Source organism: Pongo pygmaeus, chromosome 6, assembly GCF_028885625.2.
Source record: "Pongo pygmaeus isolate AG05252 chromosome 6, NHGRI_mPonPyg2-v2.0_pri, whole genome shotgun sequence".
NCBI lineage: Eukaryota > Metazoa > Chordata > Mammalia > Primates > Hominidae > Pongo > Pongo pygmaeus.
The window spans coordinates 20594514-20612953 of record NC_072379.2 but is presented as its reverse complement, the minus strand read 5'-3'; the positions used below and the strand labels follow the sequence as shown (position 1 = coordinate 20612953).

The window sequence follows — 18440 nt, the reverse complement described above, 5'->3', positions numbered from 1 at the left end:
CCCGCCCACCCCCTCGCAGCCCCGCCTCGAGTTCCGATTGGGGCGGGCCTCTGGCGGCGTCGCGGGGGTGGGCCTTCGTCGACGTCACAGGCGCGTGTCTTCGGTGACGTCACAGCACCGGGCGGTCCGCGACGTTACAGTGACGGTACAGTGCCTGGAGCTAGGCTGTTTTCTCCTTAGAGTGGAGCCTGGTAACCGCGACCTCCTTGCCAGGTCCTTTGTGTTGCTGGCTGGAGATGGGTAGTTGACAAACTCCGACCCAGCACAGTGTTTATGTGGGTCAAAACTAGAAAACTATGTCTGGATGCGGCCGAGGCGGAAGGATCCTTTCAGGCCAGGAGTTAAAGAGCAGCCTGAGCAACTGGGCGCGACCCCATTTCAGTAGTTTCACCTCAACTTCCCAGCTCCTTGAACCCCAGGGTTCAAGGCTGCCATGAGCTATGATCCCATCACAGCACTCCATCCTGCGAGACTGAGGTAAACACTGTTTAAAAAAAATAAATAAATAAACTATCCAAGTGTGCAACAGGGAGGGACTGCTTAAAGAAAACATGAGGCTGGCTGGACCCTATAATCCCAGCACTTTGGGAGGCCGAGGGGGAGGATGGCTTGGTCTAAGGAGTTCAAGACTGGCCTGGGCAACGTGACGCAACCCCGTCTGTAGAAAAGTTTCAAAAATTAACCGGGCGTGGTGCACGCTTGGTGTATTTTTTTCCCCACCCGAGACAGAGTCTCGCTTTTTCGCCTAGGCTGGAGTGCAGTGGCGCGATCTCGGCTCATTGCAAGCTCCGCCTCCCGGGTTCATGCGATTCTCCTGCCTCAGCCTCCCCAGTAGCTGGGACTACAGGAGCCAGCCACCACGCCCGGATAATTTTTTTGTATTTTTAGTAGAGTCGGAGTTTCACCGTGGTAGCCAGGATGGTCTTGATTTTCTGACCTCGTGATCTGCCCGCCTCAGCCTCCCAAAGTGCTGGGATTACAGGCGTGAGCCACGGCCCCCGGCCTGTTGCATCTAGTTTTACGCAAGCAAAGGCTGTGGACTTCCTTAGTTTACACTGTTGTATTCTAGTTTGCATCTGAAGTGTACTCTGAGGATGCTGACTTCCAGACAGCCATTTTTGGGTCAAGGAAAGTTCAAGTCTCCTGAGTATAGTAGCCATACCACCTAGAGAGCTTCCTTTTGGTTTGCTTAAAAAATGTATTTTAGCTTAGTTTTCTTACATTAGGTGGGCAAAATAAGAGAGAGCAGAAGGCCAGGCGTGGTGGCTCACGTCTGTTATCCCAGCACTTTGGGCTTCTGAGTCAGGCGGATCACCTGAGTTCAAGAGTTCGAGACCAGCCTGGCCAACATGGTGAAACCCCATCTCTACTGAAAATACAAAAATCAGCCGGGTATGGTGGCATGTACCTGCAGTCTCCACTATTTGGGAGGTTGAGGCATCAGAACTGCTTGATCTCAGTAGGCGGAGGTTGCAGTCAGCCGAGATTGCACCACTGCCCTCCAGCCTGGGGGATAGAGCAAGACTGTCTCCAAAAAAAAAAAAAAAAAAAAAAAGGAAAAGAAAAGTTTAGGGACACTCGGCAAAACTATAAGGCCTAGAATTGGAAACTGGGAATTACTCTGTTTGTAGATAATTTCTTTTCAAGATGGGCTAGTGGAGTTTCTGAGCAACAGCTACGTTCTCCTTTCACATCTTCAGGTTTTATAAGGTTACCTTTCCCCCTCTGAGTGATCAGATCTGCCTCACCGTCACTCATGGGAGCCCTTGATCTCGACAAAATAGACTTTGAGTAGCTGAGTTCAAATAACTGAGGTGGCAAGAGGGGATCGGCTTCTTGGTTCATATATATACATACATATATATATATATACATATATATATATGTATATATATACATATATATATGTATATATATACATATGTATGTGTATATATACATATATATATGTATATATATACATGTATATATATACATGTATATATATGTATATATACACATATATATATATGTATATATATACATATATATATATGTATATATATATATGTATATATATACATATATATATATATATATATTTTTTTTAATGAAAGAGCTAGAGAAGCAATCTCAAGGTCAGGATAACTCACCCTGATGTTCTACTTTTCAGGGATTGTGCTGCATTCTGACTTAGGTTCTGCTATCAAAAACAGAATGCCCTGATCCTTAGAGGCAGAGGCAGCTCCTCAGCCTATGGGGTAAGTAACCAGGGAATGGAATTCTCACCAATTCTTATATTCTATGCTAAAAGTTTTACTTTAAGATTTGGGCCTGGCTGGGTGCCATGGCTCATGCCTGTAATCCCAGCACTTTGGGAGGCTGAGGCGGGAGGATCACGAGGTCAGGAGATCGAGACCATCCTGGCTAACATGGTGAAACCCCGTCTCTACTAAAAATACAAAAAATTAGCTGGGCGTGGTGGCGGGCGCCTGTAGTCCCAGCTACTCTGGAGGCTGTTGCAGGAAAATGGCGTGAACCCGGGAGGCAGAGCTTGCAGTGAGCCGAGATCGCGCCACTGCACTCCAGCCTGGGCGACAAAGCAAGACTCCATCTCAAAAAACAAAAAAGGTTTGGGCTTGCTTCCTTTTTTTTTTTGTAATGGAGTTTCACTCCTGTTGCCCAGGCTGGAGTGCACTGGTACTATCTCGGCTCACTGTAACCTCCGCCTTCTGGGTTCGAGGGATTCTTATACCTCAAACATCAGCCTCCGGAGCAGCTGGGATTACAGGCATCCATCACCATGCTCAGCTAATTTTTGTATTTCGTAATAGAGACAGGGTTTTACTATGCTGGCCAGGCTGAAACTCCTTACCTCATGTGATCTGCCCACCTTGGCCTCCCAAAGTGCTGGGATTACAGGCGTGAGCCACCGTGCCCAGCCTATACTGCCCAATTTTAAGGGGACAATTGGGAAAACAATTGTTTAAAAAGGCAATGAAGGCGTTGCCATGACTGTGGTTAGCAGTGTGAAGATCCTAGAAAACCTGTGTGAACTCCTGGGGGCTCACAGTCTACTACCTTGGTCAAGAGCTTTAGAAAACTTGGATGTACGTGTTAGGACACCAGGTTCTGAAAGCCCCGAGGGTTGTATAAACTTCTATATTAAGTTCCATGATGCTCGATGGGTAGTCCCACATTTAGACACGCTATTGCTATTGCTGCTTCTTTCCTTATCATGAAAAGAGCAGAAGATGCAGATAATACCTGAAGCAGGAAGACAAAGGGGAGATACTGAACTTGTCAGCTAACTTTGGGTGCCCCTCATGCTTCGTGTTTCCCATTGAGCCTCACTTATCAGTGACACAGGGAATGGTCCCCTTGCTCTTCACTTTCCCTGTGGCTGCTTGGAGATAGGGGAGGCAGATCGTGTCACTTGCCGACATTATGTTGCTGTGGATTCGTTGGAGGGACAGGAACAGGAAATTTTCCTGGTGGTGTATGTGTCACGGGGGCTCACAGGGGTACTTTTGAATCTTCTCACTGGCCTCTGATTCTGTGACCCTGGTTATTACATGTTCAGAAACTGTCAGCTTATTTGAAAATGATACTCTTCTTTTCTATTTAAACATCGCCAAAGACCATCACACTATTTTTTTTAATTGAAATATTTTTTTATTTTTTATTTTTTGGAGACGAGTCTTGCCCTTTTATATGAACATGAAGGGACTCATAGTCCTTTCCCTATTGTTGGTCTTTAATTTAATAACGTATCAGTGAAGGGTTATGTCTGAATGAATTATAGAAGTTTAGGACCTAAAAAAGGAAGGTCCCAGAAACTGGATTTTGGTTTATTTCTACTACTACACTTGCTATTGAAACCAAGCAGGTGACTTCATTTCTCTTGGATTCAGCTTTCTCATGTGTCAGGATGGGAGAGGAAGGGAGGCATTGGGATAAGTGTCATTCCACTGTCTGTACTTCAAATCTGGCTAACACGTACGGCAAATACTTAGATTTGTTGACAGAGGTTTCCTGGAGTGCTGTCTTGAACGATTCTGAACAGGCTCAGCAAGAAAGTGTGTTTCAGTTTTGGGTGTATCTGTCATGGAGAAGGAAGTAAGGACTGGGGAGCACTCACAGCATTCCTGGGGCATTCCTGTCCATTATCTCAATACCTGATGCTGATGTTTCCTGTCTCTTATCAGGAATCCTGTCTACTGTGTGTCTGATGACATGAACTTACTGAGTGCTGCTTAGTTGCATCATAGACACCACCTGTCTTTGAACAGCTACCCTGACTCTTGATGGAATGCAAAGGCTGCCAGGGGCCACTGGTATGTGGAATGGCCTTCGGTCATTTCTGCTTAGAACACAGAGGTCATTTTGGCTACTAACATAACTCTCCTTTTGAGGGAAAGGGTTAAAATGTTCCTCCCAAAAGTACTTAATTTTTAGGCTTGTTCTTCAGATTTGCCCAATATCCTAAGCAAAATGCCTTCAATATGAAGTGAATATTGCTTGATTGTAGAGAATTTGTCCATAATGTACTTGAGAATGCAGATACAAGTAAAAGAATGTCTTTGTCAAATTTTGTTTTCCACAAATTATGTTCTCTTTCAGCTTAAGCTCTTGGACTCACTGAGGCAGTAAAAGAACCATATCCTGTGTTTGAATCAAACCCCGAGTTCGTGTGTGTAGAAGGTTTGCCAGACAGGATTCCCTTTTGAAGCCCTCCTGGTTTGGAATTCCATGACTTGAAAGGATCGTCCGTGGGAGTAATAAAATCAAGTTTGTTGGTAAAAAGTAAGTTTTAGGCCAGGTGTGGTGGCTCATGTTTGTAATCCCAGCACTTTGGGAGGCTGAGGCGGGCAGATCACCTGAGGTCCGGAGTTCGAGACCAGCCTGGCAGACATGGGAAAACCCCATATCCACTAAAAATACAAAGAATTAGCCAAGCATGGTGGCGGGCACCTGTGATCCCAGCTACTTGGGAGACTGAAGCAGGAGAATCACTTGAACCTGGGAGGCAGAGGCTGCAGTGAGCCAAGATCACAACACTGCACTCCAGCCTGGGTGACAGAGCGAGACTCTGCCTCAACAACAACAACAATAAAAAGTAAGTTCTATTTGCCACTGTCGTCATTTCTGGGATTAAAACAATAAAATGACATTTCTACTAAAATGTTTTTCTAGCTAGAGGTGACAGGTGTGGCTGTAAGTCCTTGATGGAAAAGCCTGGCTCTGAGCCGCAGTCCTGGCACTCTCCATTGCCCCTGCCATTCCCCATCCTGTACTCAGTCATCTTCATCGGTGCAAGAATAGTGACCACTGCCTCCATGATGTTCAGACACACTGTGGTGTCATGCACTATGCCTTAGTACTTGAATGAAGTTTAATCTGCTGGGTTTTATCTGCTCTGTTATTCCTGGGTCAGTCTTATTAGCAAGTAAATATTGATGATTGAGTTTCTTTTCCTTTTTCTGAGACCGAGTTTCACTCTTGTTGCCCAGGCTGCAGTGCAATGGCGCGAGATCTCAACTCACTGCAACCTCCGCCTCCCAGGTTCAAGTGATTCTCCTGCCTCAGCCTCCGAAGTAGCTGGGATTACAGGCATGCACCACCATGCCCGGCTAATTTTTGTATTTTTCATAGAGATGATGTTTCACCAAGTTGGTCGGGCTGGTCTCAAACTCCTGACCTCAGGTGACCCACCCACCTCAGCCTCCCAAAGTATGGGGACTTCAGGTGTGAGCCACCGTGCCCAGCCTGATGATTGAGTTTTTCTTATTATATCTGCATTTCTGCAGAACTTCAGTGGCTGAAGAAAGCACACTAGTGTTAATTTTCTTTTTCATGAAAGAAGTAATTTACTCTTCAGATAACTACTTGCCAGTCATAGGAAGGAAAAGTCAGGGTTTTCATCCACAATGATAGGAATTATTGTGACATTACAGGATGACTCTGTGAACAGCTTTAGGAAAAAACCCTGGTCATATCACAACCGTTTTACTAGCTGTGAGGCCACCATTGTTGGTAAAAAGTAAGTTTCTTTCTAGACCTGAACTAGTTATTTCCTACTTGCCTCCTGGAGTGGCTAATAAAATAAACACTAAAGGTAAGAGATTACCTGTATTTCGTATTATATTTCACTGCATTAAGACATTCTTTATCCGCATTTCTTAAATCACACAGAATCATTGGCCACTGTCTTTGTGGGACTTGCAGTTAGTTTCTTGGCTTTTTAAGGTATTTTATTGAATGGGCCTCTTTTTCTTTAAAAGAAATTTTGTTGGAAGTGTCACATTTGCAATCCCACTTCATTCATGTTTCCATGGCTTTGTTGAGCCGCCTGTGGAGGATTACACTACAAGTTTAATTCTGCAGGTTTCTTTGAAAAGAGCCAAACTGAATGAATTTTAATACTCTGCTCTTATAAAGCATCTCTTTCTGTATTTTTTTCTACAATATACTAAAGTAATTCTGTGCTTTATTTTACAGCTTCACAGTTTCTAAAAAGACCACGAAGCCCTGAGAGTAATGAAAAGCTTCCTGACATTGAGGTCACTGTGGAAGGTAAGGGCCAGTCCTTGGCGTGTTTCTCTTGATTCTCCAGTTTAATAGTTATGTCAGCTCACTAGCTTCATGTTTATACAGATGAAGGTAACCAAACTAGTTTTACCTGTGAACAGCTGCCTGTGATAAAGCTAAATTTCTGAATGTCTGTAATTGAAATTTTGAAAATTATTAACAGGAAGTAAATAACATGGATCACATCATAAACTGCACTCAAGAAAATCCCTAAAATGCTTTTCCTTTATTACAACAAATAAGGGTGCAGAGGGTCACATGGAATGTTTCATCTTTTGTCTTTGTTTTTTTTATTCTTTTAAGGAAAGAAAGTTAAGGGGTGGTTTAAACAGCGGTGCCTGGAATCAAAGTATTTCCTACGACACCCTCTAATGTACTTCCTTCTCTCCATGCCCACGGGGTCTGCAGGGTTCTCATCTTTTCATGTTCACAGTATTAAAATACTTCCTACAATACCAAAGACAGTTCCCAACCAACCATCAAATATGGGTATTTCTTCCATCTCCTCATAGATGCAAAAGGAAATAACTGCGTTAGGATCATTCTTTTTTTATTTGGAGATGAAAGTCTCGCTCTGTCATCCAGGCTGGAGTGCAGTGGTATGATCTCTGCTCACTGCAGCCTCAGCCTCCCAGGTTCAAGCAATTCTCCTGCCTCAACCTTCCGAGTAGCTAGGACTACAGGCGCACACCGCCACATCCGGCTAATTTTTTGTATTTTAGTAGAGATGGGGTTTCACCATGTTGCCCAAGCTGGTCTCAAACTCCTAAGCTCAGGCAGTCTGCCCGCCTCGGCCTCCCAAAGTGCTAGGATTACAGGCATGAGCTGCCGTGCCCAGCCTAGGATCATTTTTTTATGTCCTAGGTGTTGATTTTTTAAATAAGAGTTTGCAGTACTGGTGTTTAGTGGTGCAATAATTTCGATTTAATCAGCTGGCATACTCAGAGAGAGGATACCAGATGACTAAGAGTATACCTCACAGAGAGTATACCAGATGACTGAATGGGGATTAGAGCGAGTATTTAAACTCTTCATTCATTGATCCTGTTAAAGGAAAGCTTACTTAATAACAGAAACTCTTGGTTATGAATTAGATGTTTCTCTTATGAAAGCTTGTGGGCATCTTTGAGCAACTTAATACCTGATTATTTCTGTTCAAAAATGCCGAGAACTACAAATCCATTCAAACCTTTACTTTTCTCCTTTTGGAAAAGTGCATGAGGTGTTCCTTTTGGTAAAAAGACACACTGTGCGAGCACAGAGACCTGAGCCTGAACCTATGAAGATTTGAACAAGGTGAACAATGAGACTATGTAAAGGGGAGGTTAATTCCAAGGTGACAGGAACTTTATGGAGAAGATTATGATTTCTACACTTCGTGTCCCCTTCGAAGTCTAGTATGAAGTTACATTGTATACGCTGGTGCCCTAATCTCAGTCTGTGGATATTAGATATTAAGATTGGGGAGAAAATAAAACAGCCAGTTAATGTGCACCATTTTTATAGGCACTGTCAGTAGCATATAAGAAATAGCCTGTTTCTCAAAAGTAAATTAGTTCATAGTAGTCAGTTGGCACATTTGGCAGGTACTTCTGTGAACTTTTTTTTGGTATCTTGAAACTCTTCATTCATTGATCCTGTTAATCCAAAGCTTATTTAATAACATAAGCTTTTGGTTATCAATTAGATGTCAGGAAAAACAGAGAAATGAACAGCTAATATAATGAGTTAAAAGGATTGAGGCTCTAGGAATAATGTTACCAAGAATAACTTTAGGATTGTTTGCTACTGTAGCTAGCTGTGATTATCAAAATAGGGAGATGTCTGTTTTTCTCACATAAAAGTAATTGTGCAGGTAGGCTGAGGCTGACATTGGTTCAGTTGCTCAAACATGGTAAGACTGGCTTCCCTGTGCATCTCTTCACTCTCCTTTCTGGTGCACAATGACCAAGAGAGCTCCTGTCATCATGTCTCTATCCAATTATAAGTAAAGAAAATGCAGCACGAGCCCTGTCTTGACCCACGGTCAGGAAAAGCAAGAGGCTTTTTTTGAATCCTAGCAGAATTTTGCATAAGCCTCTTGGTTTTAAAAAAGGTGAATTTTAAAATAATAAAATAAAATAAAGCACAAACTCTGAGGCCAAAGTGATAGGATTTAAATCTGTGCTCTGCCACTTAGAAAAATTACTTAAATTCTCTGTTCTTTAGGTGGCACACATGTAAAATGGGAGGAAGAGAATAATATTTGACTCATGGTTTTTAAAATTTGAGGTGTTATTTCTTTAATAAACAGCTGCTATCATTTGAGAACACTTGCTATTTAGGCACTTAGGAATTTTTCATTAGAAGGGATGTAAAGAAAGACGATGGGCATTTGTAATGGATTTAACATTCATCATTTGGCTGCCTGACTGACCCCCAGAGCTGTGATTTTACTAATGAATTTTCCAGAAGTCCCTTAGCTAGCAATGAGCCTAACCAGCCTCCCACTCTCACCATTCAGTGCTCTTGTTCTTATGTGTTTCTTTACAAACTTGGTTACTCTGACAAAGTGATAAAAACTTGCATTTCTTTTCTTTCGTTTTTGGAGACAGGATCTTGCTCTGACTCAGGTTGCAATGCAGTGGTGTGATCATGGCTCGCTGTAGATTCAAACTCCTGGGCTCAAGCAATACTCCCACCTCAGCCTCCCCAAGTAGCTTGGACTACAGACGTACACCACCATGCAAAGCTAAATTTTTTGTTTTTTTGTTGTAGAGATGGGATCGTGCTGTGCTGCCCAGGATGATCTCAAACTCCTGTCCTCAAGTGATCCTCCTGCCTCAGCCTCCCAAAGTGCTGGGATTATAGGCAGCCATGGGCCACCTGTGTCCAGCCCACTATTTTCTTTTTTTTATATAACAACTTTATTGAAATGTAGTTCACATACCATGCAATTTATTTATCAAAGTATGCAATTCAGTGGTTTTTAGAGTATTCATGGAGCTGTGATCTATCACCACAATCCATTTTAGAAGCTTTCATTACCCTATAGAGAAATCCACTGTTCTTAGCCACTGGCTAAGAACATGGAGGGGAGTAAGCTAGTGGCTTACTCCCCCCACGCTTCTGTGTTCCCCATAGGCAACCACTGATCTATTTTTTGTCACCATAGATTTGCCTAATCTGGACCTTCTATATAAATAGGATTGTGCAGTATGTGATCGTTTGTGGCTGGCTTTTTTTTCCCTCTTAGCACAGTGTTTTCAGAGTTCCTTCCTGTCATAGCATGTGTCAGTATTTCGTTCCTTCTATGGCTGAATAATATTCCATGGTAGAGACACACCACATTTTGTTTATTCTTCAGTTGGTGAACATTTGGGTTGTTTGCATGTATTGGCTGTTATGAATAATGCTGCTATGAAGATTCATGTACAAGTTTTTGGGTGGACGTACATTTTTATTTTTCTGGGATATATACCTAGGAGAGAAATTGTTGCATTCTATGATGTTGTACATTTAGCCTTTTGAGAAACTGTTCTCCAAAGTGGTTACACCAGTCAGGTGCAGTGACTGATGTAATCCCAGCTACATGAGAGGCTGAGGTGGGAGGATCACTTGAGCCTACGAGTAAAGAGAGACCAGCTTGGGCAAGATAGCAAGACCCTGTCTCGGTTTTTGAAAAATCAAATTAAAATGACAAGAAGACAGGTGCGGTGGCTCATGTCTGTAATCCCAGCGTTCGAAAGGCCGAGGCGGGTGGATAACTTGAGGTCAGGAGTTCAAACCAGCCTGGCTGGGTATGGTGGCAGATGCCTGTAATCCCAGCTACTTGGGAGGTTGAGGCAAGGAGAATTTTTTGAACCCAGGAGGTGGAGGTTGCAGTGAGCCAGGATCACACCACTGCATTCCAGCCAGGGCAAAAGAGTGAGACTCTGTCACACAAAAAAAGTAAAAATATAAATAAATAAATAAAATGACAAGAAAAGAAACACCCAAAGTAGTTAAACCATTTTGTGTTCCCACCAGTAATGTATGTGGGTTCCAGTTTCTCCACATTTTCACCAACATTTCTTTTTTTGAGACATGATCTCGCTGTGTCACTTAGGCAGGAGTGTGAACACGGCTCAGTGCAGTCTCGAACCTCCAGACACTCGTGATCCTTTTATTTCAGCCTCTTGAGAAGTTGGGACTACAGTCAAACTCCAGCACACTCAGCTAATTTCTTTTATTTTTAGTAGAGGCAGGATTTCACTATGTCGCCCAGGCTGGTTTCTAACTCCTGGACCCAAGTGATCCACCTTCCTTGGCCTCCCACACTGCTGGGATTATAGGTGTGAACCACCATGCCTGGTCCTCTCTCTCTTTTCTCTCTTCCCTTTCTTTCTTGGTAGAGGGAAATATGTCATGTACCAGCTGTCCATCCAATGACTGCCCATCAGTTCCATATTCACCCTTCACTGCCTGATCTGCAGACATAGAAGTGGGTTCCTTAAATGCTTCTTCTGTCAGCTGGTACATGATTAAATGTTGTCAGTACATTGTGCTAGAGGGACTTTGTAAGAGGCTTTTCTTTCTGGTTGTGGTGTGCGAATCTCCACAGGCACTGAGCTTCTCCATCACCGGGCTCCTGCCCTGCACGGTGCTCAGCAGCACCCAGTGACCAGCAGTTTCTCTGCATCTGCCTGGGTGGATTTGTAGTGAGACAACTGTTCATTAATAGCTTAATCTAGCACCGCAGAGGGTGAATTTTCAGCAAATTCCAGAGGGCAAATTGCTAGCATGTTCGACCATGTGGTAATGCAGCAATTCTGCTATTGAATTACCCATGAGTGTGCTCTCTCCAAGGGGGGGCTGGATCTCACCCATAGTGGGGAGTCTTTTCCTTGATCGCAGTATCTCAGCGTTGGGACAGTAGGGACAGTTACTGCTTGTTATATCAGCTGGTCCTATACTCTTTGTTTTTTTGGAGACAGGGTCTCCCTCTGTTGCCCAAGCTAAAGTGCAGTGGCAAAATCATGGTTCACTGCAGCCTTGACCGCCTGGGCTAGAGCAATCCTCCCACCTCAGTCTCCTAAGTACCTAGGACTATAGGTGTGTGCCACCACACCCAGGTTTTTTTTGTTGTTGTTGTTAGTTAGTTAGTTTGTTTGGGTAGAGACAGGGTCTCACTGTGTTTCCCAGGCTGGTGTCAAACTCCTGGCCTCAAGGAATCTTCCTGCCTTGGCTTCCCAAATTGCTGAAATTATAAACATGTGCCACCGTGCCTGGCCTCTGCTAGTCCTATATTCTCTAGCGTTCTCTTTACTTTTTGGTAGCGAATCTCTCATTATATGCTGTTGCCCTGTTATAATTAAATTAATAATTTTTTATTTTAAATTGAACACTTTAAACTTTTGAGTGGTTTATGTCTCTTGTTAGGACTCTGACAAATACAGAATTGATGCTGTGAAGGGTCCCGGGAGATAGACCCAGACAACTGGGATTTGGGCATAGGTTTGGTTTTCCAAGGGGCAGTGCTGAGCTCCTTGCCAATGGGACATGGAATGCTGTTGATTTCCAGGACCTCACAATGACTCAAGCTACCATGTACTGTTGATTGTGATGAAATGCCAGCTGAGGCACATGCTTTGGGAGGTAAGTGGCTGCTGCACTTGACCACTATGAAGGCTGGTGTGGGAAGAATCCTTTTGGATGCACTTCAGCAGGGGCCCCGATCCCTGGGTCACAGGCCTGTACTGGGCCACACAACAGGAGGTGAGTAGAGGGTGTGCGAGCGAAGCTTCATCTGTATTTACAGCCGCTCCCCACGTTACCACCTGATCTCTGCCTCCTGTGAGATCAGCGGCAGCATGAGATTCTCATGTGAGCACAAACCCTGTTGTGAACTGTGCATGCAAGGGATCTGTCTTGCTGTGTCCTTAGGAGAATCTAATGCCTGATGGTCTGCCACTGTCTCCCATCACCCCCAGATGGGACCATCTAGTTGCAGGAAAAGAAGGTCAAGACTCCCACTCATTCTACATTATGGTGAGTTATATAATTATTTTCTTATATGCTACAATGTGATAATAATAGAAATAAAGTGCACAATAAATGTAATGTGCTTGATATAGCCCAAAACTGACCTTTGCTGCCCCGAGTCTATGGAAAAACTGTCTTCCACAAAACCGGTCCCTGGTCCCCCAAAGATTGGGGACCGCTGCACTTGAGCACTTACAGAGAGAAAAGCAAAAAGCTCAAGTCTTTACCTCTCAGCGTAAGTCATGGTCTGAAATCCAGAGAGCTTCCATGATAGCCCAAACACAATTCCTTATTTCTTGTATCCACAGGGGTGATATTATTGGTAATCAAACACAAACTTAAACGTGTGGGTTGCTGAATTACCATGACAGTTGAATTCACTGTGTCACCAAGATTCTCATGATAATGTTAGGGCACTAATAAGTGAAGAATGAGATCTTTTTCTTTTTGTTTTCTTTTTTTTTTTTGAGACAGTCTCCCTGTGTTTCCCAGGCTGGAGCACAGTGGTTTGATCTTGGCTCACTGCAGTCTCAACCTCTCAGGCTCAAGCTATCCTTCCGCCTCAGCCTCTGGTGTAGCTGGGACCACAGGTACGAGCCACCATGCCCAGCTAATTTTTGTGTTTTGTAGAGATGTGTTTCATCACATTGCTCTGGCTGGTCTCAAACTCCTGGGCTCAAGCCATCCACCCACCTTGGACTTCTCAAGTTTTGAGATTACAGGCAGGAGCCACCATGCGTGGCCCTATTCTCTTTTACACCGGTTTATTGTGAGGGCCTCCAATTGTCTTCCTATTAGGCTTGCTCACTTCGGCCTGTTCACTGAAACCAGAGGAATTCTCCTAAAAGGCAAATTTGGGTCAAAATAGTTCTTGATTAAAACCTGCTGGTGACTGCCCATTGCCTTTAAGACAAAGTCCAAACTAATTTGGCCACAGGGCCTGGTAAGAGCTGGTCTCCGCTCACCTTCCCAGTTTTATCCTGCATCACCCTCCCCAAATCCCTACCTTCCAGCCACAAGGAATGTTAGTTTCCTTGGGGAACTTTATTGGTCCTTTAGGAAACCCTCTCCCTACCTCCATCATCACTCTCTCACTCTCATCTTTGCTCACCTTTAGCCTCAGCCAAGATGTCTCACCCTACTCTCTATGATGCAAGAAGCCCCTGGGGAACGTTTCAGTCCCACTCTGTACTATTGTCATGTGCTCATCACAGTCTGGTAAGTGTTGGCCTGTGATTCCTACATTAGTCCATTTTGCATTGCCATAAGGAAACACCTCAGGCTGGGTAGTTTATAAAGAAAAACAGATTATTTGGCTCACGGTCTTGCAGACTATACAAGTAGCATGGTGCCAGGCTGGGAGCAGTGGCCCATACCTGTAATCTCGGCACTTTGGGATGCTGAAGCAGGAGGATCGCTTGAGCCCAGAAGTTTGAAACCAGCCTGGGAAACATGGTGAGATCTTGTCTCTGCTAAAAATAAAAAAAAAATAGCCAGGTATGATGGTGCACTGATGCATGCCTGTGGTTTCAGCTACTTGGGAGGCTAAGGTAAAAAGACCTCTTTAGCCGAGGATGTCGGGGTTGCAGTGAGCCATAATTATACCACTGCTCTCTAGCCTGAGTGTCAGAGTGAGACCCTGTCTCAGAAAAAAAAAAAAAAAAACACATAGTACCAGCATCTGCTGGTGAGGACCTCAGGAGGCTTCCTCTCATGGCGGAAGGTGAAGGAGGAGCCGGCATGTCACTTGTTGAGAAGAGCAAGGGAGAGGGGAGGAGGTGCCAGGCTCTTTAAACAATCAGCTCTCACATGAACTAGTAGAGAGAGAACTTACTCATTACCTTGGGGAGGGCACCAAGCCATTCATGAGGGATCCTGCTACCCTATAAGCTCTGTGAGGGCAGAAACTTTTTTTTTTTTTTTTTTTTTTTTTTTGATACAGAGTTTCACTCTTGTTGCCCAGGCTGGAGTGCAGCGCCGCGACCTCAGCTCATTGCAACCTCCGCCTCCTGGGTTGAAGCGATTCTCCTGCCTCAGCCTCCCGAGTAGCTGTAGCTGGGATTACAGACATGCACAACCATGCCCCACTAATTTTTGTACTTTTAGTAGAGACAGGGTTTCACCGTTTGTCAGGCTGGTCTCGAACTCCTGACTTCAGGTGATTCACCTGCCTCGGCTTCCCAAAGTGCTGGGATTACAGGCGTGAGCCACCACGCCCGGCCAAGGGCAGTAACTCTTATACCTTGTTCACTGCTGTTTCCTGGGCACCTATTATAGTGCCTGGTATTTAGTAGGAGCTCAAGAAGTGTTTGTTAGGGCCTGATGTGTTGGTGGAAGCCTGTAATCCCAGCTCTTTGGGAGGTGGAAGCCAGAGGATTGCTTGTGCCCAGGAGTTCAAGGCCAGTCTGGGCAACATAGTGAGACCCTGTCTCTAGAAAAAATAATAAACTGGCCAGGCACGGTGGCTCACATCTGTAATCCCAGCACTTTGGGAGGCCGTGGTGGGCAGATCATCTGAGGTCAGGAGTTCAAGACCAGCCTGGCGAACATGGTGAAACCCCGTCTCTACTAAAAATATAAAAATTAGTTGGGCATAGTGGCACACACCTGTAATCCCAGCTACTCGGGAGGCTGAGGAAAGAGAATCGCTTGAACCCAGGAGGCAGAGGTTGCAGTGAGCCGAGATCATGCCACTGCACTCCAGTCTGGGCGACAGAGCGAGACTCCATCTGAAAAACAAAATAAAAAGAAAAAATAATAAATTTAGCCGGGTGTGGTGTTACATGGCTGTAATCCCAGCTACTTGGGAGGTTAAGGTTGGAGGATCACTTGAGCCCAGGTGATGGAAGCTGCAGTGAGCCACAACCATCCTGCTGTACTTCAGCGTGTGTGACAGAAGGGGACTCTGTCTCAAAAAAAGTAAAAAAAAGAAAAAAAAAAATTCGTGGGGAAAAGAAAAAAAAGAGTGAACAAGCAAAGTTTCAGGAGAGTACTGTGAATGTGGGTCATGTCAGTAGAGTGTAGGGACTTGGGCAGGAGCGGCTGGACTTGAAGAGCAGGTTGGTGGAGACCAGGTCATCGTAAGCAGTTTGCTCCGTAGCACGTGGATCAAATATCCCACATTGGCTGCTGGCGACTGAACTGGGCTTCCTGTTTCTGTGTTTGGTTTGACCATCACAGCGTTGAAGAACTATCGAAGTGAATACCTTGCAATTTGCTACAGTTCCCCCAGGTCTCCCACATTACTCTGGCCTCATTCCCTCCTGTAGGTTGCCTGACCCTCTGAGACCTTTGTTTGCTATCCCTGCAGATGGGTGGGTAGGAGGTGATTTAAGGAGGAAGATTTAATATATGAGTTATAGAAAGATAAATAGACTGGGCACAGTAGCTAAAGCCTATAATCCTAGCACTTTGGGAGGCCAAGGCAGGAGGATTAGTTTGACCCAGGAGTTCAAGACCAGTCTGGGCCACATAGCGAGACCCCGTCTCTACAAAAAATTTAAAAATTAGCCAGGCCTGGTGGCATGCACCTGCAATCGCAGCTACTCGGGAGGCTGAAGTGGGAGGATAGCTTGAGCCCAGGAGTTGAAAGCTGCAGTAAGCGGTGATCTTGCCACTGCACTCCATTCTGAGTGACAGAGTGAGACCCTATCTCAGAAAGAAAAAAGCAAGAGAGAGATAAATAGATCCAGCCTTAGTGGGAGTGTGCTTTTGAGTGCTCTTTAGGAGAAAATTTTATTTTAATATTTTTTTCTTCTTTAAATTTTTTATATTCTAGCAGGCTGGGTCCATTCTCTCCCCTTTAATTTCTCAAACACAAAGCACCCTGCCGGAATTTCAGGTTGGATCTGCAGTAGATCACCATTAACATAGCAGCCTGCTATGTTGTAACTCCTTATGCCAGGAACTGTGCGGGATACAAAATATAAGAGAAGGCTGGAATAGAGCATCTCTGGGGGAAACGAGAGCCAGAGATACGGCGGTGGCCCATGGAGACAGCCAGCTGGTGTTTGGTAGTTCCTTGTGGAAAGGCTGTGCTTTGGTAAGGTCTCCACATCTGCAATGTGGCCTTCAATATTATAGGTCCCCAAACTCTAGGTTTTTATGTTCCCTACACAGGTCAGGGTCGTAGGGAGTGATTCACCCTAGCAGAACTCCCTGGTTTTTAAGGCAGGTGTTCATTTATTAATTGACAAAGGATGCATATTTCTCCTTTGGTAACCTGATGAGTTAGGTCTTTTCCCCAAGGACTCCCTTTCCACCTGAAGGTTCTTGGAAAACTAAGCAGAGAATGAGGGAAAGGCTGTGAACAAGCTTTCTGGTCCCTCCCTGTCCTAAAAAAAGAGCATACCTCTTCTGTAACCAGAAGACCCTTTTCGCTAGTCAAGGCTGGGCAGACTGAGATGGGGGGGTGTGTGTGTGTGTGTTGAGATGGGGGTGTGTGTGTGTGTGTGTCGAGACAGGGTCTCACTCTTGTCACCCAGGCTGGGGTGCAGTGGTGAGATCAGAGCTCACTGCAGCTTCTACTTCTGCAGCTTCCACTTTGATCCTCCCACTTCAGCCTCAAAAGTAACTGGGACTATAGGAATGTGCAACCACACCCAGCTCATTTTCTAATTTTTTGTAGAGATGAGGTTTCGCTGTGTTGCCCAGGCTGGTCTTGAACTTCTGGCCTCACGGGATATCCTCCTGCCTTAGTCTCCCAATGGGCTGGGATTACAGGTGTGAGCCACCTCACCTGACCTGCGATGAGTTTTCAACAATGTGATTCCTCTTTTACAGAACCACCTAAGCTAAATATTCTTTTGAGAACAAGGGCTAGCCTGTAGTTTCTTGGCCTTTTTTCCATTTGTGGTTTTTGCCAGGTGGAATTTAAATGACCTCTTATCAAGATGGATAAACCCAAGTTTCCCAGTGCTGGAATACAGAAAATGGATGGACAAGTAAGTCCCACTCAGCACCCATAGCCCAGACATGGGGACCTCAACACAACTGGGCCCCAGACATCACGTTTCATTGTGAGTAGCTCAGAGATGACACTTGGTTGTTAAGTGCCCACTGGCAATAGTTTCTATAACAGCAAATGAAGGAAGAAATAGTCACCAAAACATTTTCTGTTCCCAATTCCAACATTAATTGGATGAGATAATTATTTTATGAAAATTTTCGTATAGCATAGTCCTGGCCATATCTTCAAGTGAACAGAAAAATTCTGTTAAAAAGTCAACCTTCTATCTCACTCTGTTGCCCAGACTGGAGTGCAGTGGTGCAGTTATGGCTCACTGCAGCCACAACTTCCCGGGCTCAAGCAGTCCTCCCGCCTCAGCCTCCCAAAGTGCTGGAATTATAAGCAGCCAGCCACCATGCCTGAAAACTCGACAATTTGCATCAAGTGTAATAAGAATGCTCATGCCCTGTGACTCACAGTAATCTCACTTCGGGAAATACCATCTTTGGATATAATTCAATCTAAACAAAAGGTCATATGCACACAGTGAATTTTTTTCTCCTTTTAAAAAAGATATGGAATGCTTCACAAATTTGCATGTCGTTCTTGCACAGAGGCCATGCCAATCTATTGTTCCAACTTTAGTATATGTGCTACTGAAGCAAACATGAGTGATTTGAGATAAAGTGGTTAAGTGGAATAAGGAAGAGTTATGGGGAATTTAAAAATTTATGGTATTTATAGGCACCTGGTAACGGCTCAGTAAATATTAGCTGCTACTTTTATTATTTTTATGGTAATTCCACTCAACTAAAAACTGTCATTAAAAATTACCATTGTCATGGAACATAATGTATCCTACAGTATAATTGTAAAAACAGATACAGTTTGTCCCTTGGTATATGGGGGGGATTAGTTC

General features: G+C 44.3%; 1 long non-coding RNA gene and 1 pseudogene across 2 annotated transcripts; one reads left to right on the top strand and one right to left on the bottom strand.

Annotated features, from left to right (window-relative positions):
* Positions 1-95: 95 nt before the first annotated feature.
* Positions 96-14572, top strand: LOC129040481 (uncharacterized). Of its 2 annotated transcripts, XR_010127064.1 has the most exons (8): positions 97-477; positions 2153-2240; positions 4188-4316; positions 4603-5098; positions 6481-6555; positions 12113-12579; positions 13066-13163; positions 13691-14572. It is a non-coding gene; the product is annotated as an uncharacterized LOC129040481 (long non-coding RNA). The 2 variants fall into 2 exon arrangements; XR_010127065.1 differs by lacking the exon at positions 13066-13163 and having other exon boundaries at positions 96-477.
* Positions 14573-18090: 3518 nt separating this feature from the next.
* On the bottom strand, positions 18091-18186 carry LOC129041783 (U6 spliceosomal RNA; annotated as a pseudogene).
* Between the last annotated feature and the right edge of the window lie 254 nt (positions 18187-18440).